The sequence below is a fragment of the Phacochoerus africanus genome, chromosome 10 (genome assembly GCF_016906955.1).
Source record: "Phacochoerus africanus isolate WHEZ1 chromosome 10, ROS_Pafr_v1, whole genome shotgun sequence".
NCBI lineage: Eukaryota > Metazoa > Chordata > Mammalia > Artiodactyla > Suidae > Phacochoerus > Phacochoerus africanus.
The window spans coordinates 116,545,628-116,555,989 of record NC_062553.1 but is presented as its reverse complement, the minus strand read 5'-3'; the positions used below and the strand labels follow the sequence as shown (position 1 = coordinate 116,555,989).

The 10,362-nt window shown below is 33.7% G+C and overlaps 1 protein-coding gene across 1 annotated transcript in view; it reads left to right on the top strand.

Annotated features, from left to right (window-relative positions):
* Nucleotides 1-10,362, top strand: part of TET2 (tet methylcytosine dioxygenase 2) — a 132,498-nt gene that overhangs the window by 1,729 nt on the left and 120,407 nt on the right. The gene's annotated exons all lie outside the window — the stretch shown is intronic.

Below are 10,362 nucleotides of genomic sequence, written 5' to 3'. Positions count from 1 at the left end.
TTTATATTTGCCTGTCTAGGGAGTAGGATACAGCTCACATTTTAAAAATCTCAAATCACACATTGTGCTTCTCCGTTTCTGATCAGGGACAGTAATGGCAAATTCAAATCCAGAAATTCATCAACAAATGATCCAAGAGTAAGAGTGTATCTCGGGGGCAGTTGAAATGTACATAGAAAAGATGTTGGGTTGGGTTGGGTTGGGTTGGTTTGATTTAAGACTCTGGTTATTGCTGACGGGCTAATGAAATCATTATATTTGCATTTTAATAGAAAGTTGAAATTCTGGAGGGGAATTATATTCTTTTCTATGTTTGCATGTGTGTTTCATAATATGTTTGAAGTAGAATATAAGTTTCAACACAATAAATACTGATTTTTAATGTTATTAAGCAGAGAAGTGTTAGTGAAGAATTGGAAAGTCAAACAAGTTTAGAAGGCATGTGTATGATTAAAAATGGAGAGAGGAAAGAGCATAATAATGGGCATTACTTGATAAATCAGATTTCCAAAACTGTTTGTCCTCAGTAGTTCACTTTGTAACTCTTTCTATTTTGATCTCTGGTCCTGGAGGCGTGATTACAAGGGAGACATATTACTCATCTCTGTGGAGTAGAAACAGCACATTTGGTTAGTTCTCATTTGTCTTAAAATAAAAGACACTTAGGAGTTTAGCATAAATGCTTACTATTTGTTGAGAAAACTGTGGTTAATCTAGCAATTCAGAATTTAAAATAAGCAATTCCTTGTGCTAACAGAGTAGTAGCTAACTACTTTGGGAAGACTTTTCCAATGTGGTGCCACACAGTGTCTTCAGGCTAGTCACCTACTAGTAGATACATTTCCCCCTCACATTGATATGTAAGGATACCTGCCTTGGTTAATAATTTTGACTGGGACCATGAAAGCTTGCTCTTGCCCGTAATCTGGTTTAGATTTTTTTTTAATTATTTTATGCATCCTGCTTGTATTCTGAAAATAGTAATTAATATTGTATGACAATTAATATTATCTCGATGATAAGGAGGAAATGTGCATATTATTTATTAGCCACCAATTCAAACAAAAGTACCACTTTCTCCTTTATTAGAAAAGGTAAATGATTTGAATCAGCATGTAGTTTACAGTGAAAGACATAACCTTAGCTCCTCATTTATCATGTATGTGATAGTCAGTATCACTTGGATTCTCCAAAAATTTCATAGTGTGAACTGTCTTGAGTAACTGAATTTTAGGGGAGTGATACCGGACAATATAGACAGTTTTTCTGTCTATAGACTTAAACCAAAATATTGTTTTGCTTATTATTATTTTTGAACTAATCGTTGATGAGAAATCACTTTGGAATGAGGAAAGTCTCTTGTTTTGTTTGTATTTGCATATTTACCAAACTCTTCTTAAGACTCTAATTAGATCTGGCATTGTACTCCATGCCAGAAGCCAGAGGGATTGATATGATTTTGATTCAGTGCCACATGGGCCTAGACTTTGGCAGGTCAACATCACTCCTAAAACAAGTGAAATGCACCTGCCCAGGAGTTGTTATGACAGACTTCCAAAGTCCATTTGGGTCACTGGGCTTGTATTAGGTAACAAAGACTGGAGTTAATGTTTTGGTTTCACTTGTTGAGTTAGAATTTCTCTATCAATTTCTGTAAGGCTCCACCCATACAGAGTGTTGTAAGCCAAATGTCACTGAAATGTGTTTCCTTGTTGCTGTTCTTATTAAGAAGTCTTTGTAATTCACAGACACACCTGGCAGAGACTATTTTTCATCCCCCCCCCAAATCCAAGTTAGTAAATTCTTATGAATTCTTAAGAAATTATCTTGAAATAAAATGTTCACAAAAGATATGGATGTTTGGCATTTTAGAGTGTCCACTCCTTAGAAAATGTTAGCTCTGCTTTTTTATGCCCTAGTCCCTTCTACTACAGGTTCACTTGTTGCCTTGTTGCTGATATTGCTGTTGCTTAATAGAATAGTCTTACCTAGCCATCTAAATTACTAAAGTGAGTCTTTGTTTTGTAAAGAACCATATAGTCTGTTTTATTATGATTGTTTCCTGTCACAAGGATAGGTTAAAACATTGGACCAGCTAGTAGTCAGTGTTGGTTCATCAAAATAACATTTTCTCACTTATTAGGCCACCATTACACAGTAGTTCTTAAGAGTGGTAATGGCACCAAAGTCATTAGCAGGAAACTATCTCACAAGCCAACTTTACAATTGGAACCTTAACTGTGGAGTCAGGTTGCCAAGGAGAGCTGGTGGTTATCTTGGAAATTATATTGAAGAACACAGCCACAAATGATGTTGCCACATATACAATATTTGCTTGGTCGAGATCTCCAATTTCTATTTTGAGTCACTGCCAGAACTCAGTGAAGACTGTGACATTATTTAAGGAGGTTATATAGGAGATCTGTTGGTTTGGTATGTAGTAGGAGGGAAGAGTTCCAGAAGAGGATAGGGTCAAACAAGGGACCTTGAATCATTGTGACTGTAAGCCAAAAAGAATTGTATATATCTGCTTATTTCCTTCATTATTCTGGTCCTAGGTTGTACAATGCAGGAAAACTCTGACATAAATATGTAATTTTTTCTCAATAAAATGGATTTTGGTTGCCCATTCCAAAGTAGTAAATCCTATCACCTTTATTTATGCTTTTTCCGCTTGTCATGAAATGCTGTTAAATGTGCCAGACTTCAAGAAGTATAAATAGATAGTAGGTGGATTTTCAGTATTTTGTGTAAAAATAAATTCAGCAATAATGTCAACCTACCTTCACTTTAAGAATTTGGAAGTCAAATGTTCGGTTCTTATTAAAGGTTGTTCCTCAAACTGACCTGGAATCAAGCTCCAAATAATCTGAGAACTAAATTAAAAGATGCATAAATTGGGATAAAGTGTATTTGAAGGACCATTTAGGACATAAAATGAACTGGTTGCTTCACTAACAATACTATTATGTTTAAAAGAAACATTTTTTCCTTTTAAATTAGATTTATATCTAATAGAAGGGAGGCACTGATTTGTCTTATTATTCCCTAATAGAATCTGGCTGTGTACTACTCAGCCAAGATTTAATGAATTGGGGGTGAGTGGGGGTAGGAGTAAAAGTGGTCAAAGGTTATAAACTGCTAGTTATATAAAATGAATACATTCTGGGATGTAATGCATAGCATGGTAACTGTAGTTAACAATACTGCATTGGGTATTTAAAAGTTGTTGAGAGAGTCAATCTTAAAACACGCATACAATCATAACTATGAGAAGTGATGGATACGTTATCCAAACTTACTGTGGTAGTCATTTCACAGTCTGTGCTCTATATCAAATCATTACATTGTACACTTTAAATTCATACAGTGTTATATGTCAATTACATCTGAATAAAAGTTGGGTACAATTTAGGGATGACATGAAAGTAGCAAAAAAGTGTGTCATTTAATGGGAAAATGTATAATCCGTTCTCAATGCATAAGAGAAAAATAATGTAAAAGGTCGTGGTGATGGTGATGATGTTGCTTTTTCTTTAAAAGAAAAAGGTTATGGCAGTTGTTTCATAAAAGTCAGCCATTGTAAGCATACAGTGTAATGATTTTTAGCAAATTTATACTGGGATCACATTTTTAATTGAAATTTTTATTGACCTAGTTGTAGATTCATATGCAGTTGTATGAATGAATAATAACTGGACACATACATTCTGCTCAGTGTCCTCCAGTGGTGACATCCTACAAAACTATAGTGTAATATCACAATCTGGAGACTGACGTTGATATAGTCTATCAATCTTACTTAGATTTCCCCAGTTTGACATATATTTATGTATATTTATATTTAGTTCTATACCATTTTATCCCATAATCAGATAATTTTAAACTTTTTTCCTGAAAATAGAGGTGTTTAACACAGTTCTACTTCATCAATCATATGATTGTGCTACCATGCCTTATTAAAATGTGCAGCAGAATGTAGGTTTTTGTCTATTCAAAAAATTTATTTTTGGGGGGGAGCTTAAAATGACCTTTGCATGAAAAATATTTAAGTTGTTTCAGTGTTTTATGACATTGTAAGTTGTGTCATTTAATTCTCATCACAACTATGCAGGTAGTTGTTGTTATTGCCATCTTTGGTGAGGAAACTGAAACACAGTGAGATTAAATAACTTGCCCAAGTTCAATACAGTCAGGATCTGGCTTAGCTAGGATTTGAATTTAGGCAGCCTATCTCTAGAGCCAGTCTTTTAATCACTATACCATACTGCCTCACTACCATGAATAATAAAAAGTGTAGCTATAATGTAGGCTATGTAGGGAAAGTCATAAAAGAAGACTTAAACGCATACAGTTATCTACAGAAAAATTTGTACCTGAATATTCATAGCAACCTTAGTAACGATATAGATGTAAAATTGGATTGAGAAAGAAATTGGTCTGTAGTGGTCTTTGTGATACCAAGACAAAGTGGGAAAAAGTTGAGCTCAGAATACTGATGGCTCTCCATGTTTTGCTACCTGTAGCCACAGTCTTTATAATTGCCAAAGAAATGTTACAGACTAGTAATGGTAAAATGAGTGCAGATTTTTTTAGGACCAATGTCTGTGAAATTAGGATGTGTAATTGGACACACAGGGTGAATTGGGGTTGGTTTTATCTGAATTTCTAACTTTATGTAATTCTAAATACCATTCTTCTTCTTGAACAATTCTTCTCTCCCCTTTATTCTGATGAGAATGTTTGGATTGCTGCCAATTGGATCCCATAGCTTGGCACCCTGACTGATAACAGGATGGGAGAGAGTCAGTGATCTTGAAGCATTCAGCTTTAATGATGTATACATGTTGTTGTACGTACTCGGTAATGACATGTTTTGGCTTCATGTAATCGCTGTAGTCATTACTTTTACAAGGAATAGCTGTAGAAATGACCCAGAATTCTACCTTTCAGGGTATGATTGTGGCATTTACTTGAAGATTTGTTTGTATATCTGTGACAAGCCCAAGTTAGACACTCATGTTAGAACCTTAATCCATCAAGAAGTTGATATAGGGTGTTCCTGCTGTGGTGCAGTGGGTTAAGGACCCAACTGCAAGAGCTGGGGTCACTGTGGAGGCTTGGGTTTGATCCCTAACCTGGCACAGTGGGTACAAGGATCTGGCATTGCTGCAGCTATGGCATAGGTTGCAGCTGCAGCTTGGATTCCATCTCTGGCCAGGAACTTCCTTATATTGGGGCGGTGGGGGAAGTAAATGTATGATAGTTATGGAAAGCGTTAAGGTAGAATATAGGTCTAGCCTTCCTTACGGGAGACATGAGATGCTAATTTGCTTTTACCTTCTCTTGTTTCTTGTAGCACTTTTTGACCCACCTCAGCTGACGATAGATTTTCATATTAGTATCTCCATAATATTCAAAAAGTTGTTTACTAAATTTGAGTGTAGTACTCCATCTTTGCTTTTTTAATGTGCTTCCAAATTGTAAACCTTTTCAAACAGATTAGGGATATTTTGGTTTGTTGTTTATACTTTTAGTTTTGCTTCTTATAAGTAATTATTATGAAAGGTACATTATATTAAAAAAAAAAAAAAGCAGGCTGTGGATTTTTGCTGATGGACTGCTTTCTTCATAGACAGCAGAATTGCCCAGGGTCAGGTATAGACGGTAAATTTCCCATGAAGGTATGCCATATGTACTTTTGATATTTTTAATTTGCTATTTTCATTATTTTGAGATTTGTCACAAATTTGTGGATGTCTCAGAGGGATGCTAATTTTAATTATTATTGTCATGCCTTTTTAGCCATTGCTAAAACATGCCTTTCAAGTCACTTATATTCTTCATAATGTATTAAATCTAATTTCTATGTTCAGATTATACTTTCATGGAAACTATTCACCCAACAGTCAGGATGAGTTTTTTATGGTAATAATTCTCCTCAAGTTGATAATTTTTTATCTTGCAATGTAAAAGAAAAAAAGGTTAAATAATGGTAGTGAAGCCCACAGAGGATATAACATGGTCTATATCTGAGTTATTCTTCCAGTTTTCTTTTTTTTTTTTTCCTGCCTGCATTGAGAAACAAGGGCACCTGTTAAAAATACTTTAATTATTAGTTATGCTGATTCTAAAGTAAAGCACCAGAATCTGAAAATAATGCAATGATACTACACTCAGATTCCGTCCCTAACATACTGTCCTGTTCCTATTAATTTATTTTTTATTCTGTTTGTTCTCTCAGCACTTTTTGCATTTTTGTTTGAAGTCTCTTACTTTGAAGTTATAGAATTTTCATATTTGCCATTGGCTATAAAGGTCTGTCAGCTCCTTTATAAACTTTCATGATTTTTGCATTAAAAGGATTACTTTTGGACACCCACTAATTAGTTTGGATGATTATTAGCTTTTTGTTTGTCTTATTGTATACATCATAACAGAACAAAAAATCATTTCTGCAAATAAAGTCTGATAGTTCATAAAATTAGAATGAGCATCTTAAAAAGTGAATTCAGTTATTAAAGCATTGATTCACTTATATTCATGTTCATGTACAAAACATAACTGATAAAAAGGAAAAATACCATAAATGGATACTTTCCAAACCTGAGGGAAGAACATACAGTGATGTATGTCAATTATTTCTCAATAAAACTGGAAAAATAAAAATAAATGTGAGGGAGGAACAAATGTTCCCACCTAAAAATACCACATAAATTGTTTGTTTTAGTAAAAAGAAAAGCAGATACATTTCAGCAAGAAAACACATATTTTAAACTTTGCATTTTAGATTTAATCTGTCTTTATTCCAATCTAGCGACCTGAATGGTTATTTTTTCTCTTGTGAAGTTATATATAATTGAAATTAAAACAAAATCATACTTTAATTTTGGAATTGTCTACTGCCTTATAGCTTGGAAAAAAATATATTGGTAGAAAACAAAGCCAGTAGACATTTTGCTAATAGCTTATGTTTTTAAATGACTATGATTTAATTATGTGTTTCTACTAGAAATCAAAATTGGAAATGAAATTTGGTTAATTTTGGGAGCTAAAGTTTCAATATTTTGAAACTTAACCTGTTTACTCTTAAATGTGATTCTTTTCAAGTAGGAAATTTATAGACATCAACTAATTTTTAACATGTATTTTATAACATTTTAACTGTATGAAAGATATTGGATATAGCATTTTTAAATTCCTTTAAAAAATCCTTGAGACTTACTTGTTGAAGTCCAAGTATTTTTAAAAACACATAATGACAATTTTTTATCAGTATTTTTGCATTGTTATAATTTGTCATGCTTCAGGTAATCCTGAAGATTATGGGAAGCTTTCCATACTTAAGGATAAAAAAACTTAATTGTCGACATTGTCATTTTTCTCTGATATTGGTAAGGATTTAGCCTCCTTAAGGAATGGGATTTACTTGTTTTCTGTTCACAAACCTGTGGTAAAAGATATAACGGGTATAGACGAGGGTGAAATTTAAAATACTTTATTTAAAATAAATTTAGAATACTAAATTGTGTTTCTGTTCACCCAAACAAAGCTATTGGATGCTTTTTGCCGAAAGGGTCATGTGGTAATTTTATTTGGATGTAGGTGGTTACTTTGAAAAAAATTTACCTACTTAGTGTACTTCTAGTGGTTGTGCAGTCCTATCTCTCATAATAAGAAAGACAGTGTTGCAATGAGAGGAGGCTGAAAGTGTATCCAGAATGTATTGTTGAGATTACAAGACTTACCATAAATTTAATAAGGCAGGGCAGTTAATTTTGATTCTGTCCTCACGTTAGGAGCTACTTAAAAAAGGAAAGAAATGCGATGGAGATTCGGTCATTTCCTCCATTTCTTCTTCCCACTGATTTATTAATTTTGGGGGCTGGGAGGAGGTTGAAGGAGATTTAAAAAAAAAAAAAATCTCCTTTAGAAATAATTCCTTGACACCTCCATGCACTTTTTGGGGGGCCAAAAAAATAGGTGGCTTCTCTTTGGAGCTTGTTGACACTTTCTCACCTTCCCGTTATAGCAGTCACATCAACATTTGACACGTGGGTACCGTGCACATGGCAGCCTATTTACAAACACCATCCTGGGATTCCAGAGACTCTTATGTAACAGCTGAGAGTACAGACTTTGTGTGTCTGTGGGCACAGAGGAGTCAAACAGATTAATTCATAGCCTGGGAGCCCTTGTCTGGCTCTGATGGGGTCATGAGCCAAAGATCAAGGTGTCTAGGTCAGGGTCCACCCAATACACAGTTGTTCTACCAAAGCCTCAAAGGCTATGCCTTAATGCAAGATAAATCTTTTTCTTACCCCTGCAGCAAACAGAATCAGTTATGCCCAACTTTTTTGTGACTTTGGGAAATGTGGGCAAATTGTGCTTTGGTTCTGGTTGTAATTTATATAGTGCCTCCTGTGACTGAAGAGACATGCCTGCCCCCAGTCTCACAAATGCTCTAAAAAAAAAAAAAAAAAGTATACTTTTCATTTGAAAGATGCAAGAGAATTCGTATATTGACATGCCCAACTAGACATTCTAGTAACAGAATACTCAAGAAAATGATTGTTTGATCATCCCCCATATCCCAGTCTTGTTCTACCTGTCTCCGTCCCTTCTCACCTCCCTTTTCAATTCCTCATCCCCACACCCTCCCTCAACCCTTCTCTATTTTTAATTACATACCAAGACTCATGTTTTTTTTATTTTTAATTTGATTTCTATACACAGGGAATTGTTCTTCCCTTTCCAGACTGATTTTAAGAGTTTTTCATTTATATTTATCAATTTTTTAAAGTCTCAAATTTAAAAAAAAGTATCAAGAATTTAAGTGTCTAATCCTTAGTATTTGGTGCATGTTTTCTGGTGCTTTTTTTCATTATATATTGTAAGCTGACTAGTTGTAATATTTAAAATATGAGTAAATTTTGAGTACTGTTTGTATTGCATCTTAGGATAATTTTAGGTGGATGTCATCATTGATTATCCAAAAATAGAAACTTTCTTGCCTAACAAATTGAAATTAGATCATCAAAAACAAAATTTTGATTTAAAAGTTAACCTGTTTGAACTCTTCTTTCAGATGATACATGTATTTTTTTCAAATTACACTGTATCTTTCTAAAAATAGGAAAGATCAGAATCGTTGAAATGTGGTGCTATAAATGGAAGGAATTTATTTAACTTTTAAAAATAAAAGGTTTTTTTTTCCTCCATGCAGTAAACCAAACACCAAGTAATGTTTAAGAGAAGTGTAGATCTGGAATAATTTAGAGGTTATCTCTCCAAATCAATTATTTACATATGAAACTTAGAAATTAAATTTTAGCTGTTCTAATATCTGAATCTGTTCTCTTAGAAGAAATTATCGAAAGAGTGATTCCTTTAACCAACACAATGAAATCTGAAGGGAGACATTTTTCATCTCTCTTGCTGAGTAAAAGTTCCTTCGGGATTCAAAACGAACTTATTTAGTGGTTATTTAGTGGTTACAAGTTATTGTACTTTTCTAATATGTTCAATTAAGACATAGTGAAAACAGATTATAGGTTTAAAAATTGTTTTCATTTGCTTCCTGTATTTGCTTGGTTTTCATTGTTTTGGCTTGAAGGTGATGTATTTATCTTAATTACCCTAGGTAATTAATTTCAATAGTGAAAGTTTGTATGGAATTATGAGTATACGTTCTTATTAAGAGCAGTGCTGTGTCTGAATGCTCTTGAGCTCTCACATGGATGATCTTACCCTATATTAGCACATTAATATTTCCCTTCTTTTTATACCTTTACTGGACCATAAATTACATATGATTGTAAGCTGAAAGTGCTAGGAATTTGATAAAGGCTATAAGTTAATGTATTTCTGCTAAGAAAGGGTTAAATATAAATTTATTTGACTGTACTTTTGTTTCACCTGAAGTGGCAAGCATTCAGTAAACACTGATTTTTTCAACAGATGAACCTTCTTCCTGAGGATGAGACCACTAGCAATTATCTCTGTATTATAAAATATCAAAATGGTAGGTTGAATGTGAAAGGTACATATCAAGAAGCAATGTGGAAGTTTTAGGTTGTTTTCTCTTTTTGAATACTATTGAGAGCATGAGTGGGCACCCTCATTCAAAAAGTTTTGGACTTTGGATATATGAGTTAAGTCCTCTTTGGTAGAAATGGTTAATTATAACAAACCATAGTGAAACTCTGTGAATATAAAATTTAAAAATACTGATGTCATGCATTTTATTCCAGGTATCATGTGGGTGCACAGAGTCCCCGGGATCTCTTATATATTCTGCTTTTATATGGTCTCTCTAGAAGACTGTTGAGGAATCCCATGGCGCTCACACATAAAAACAAA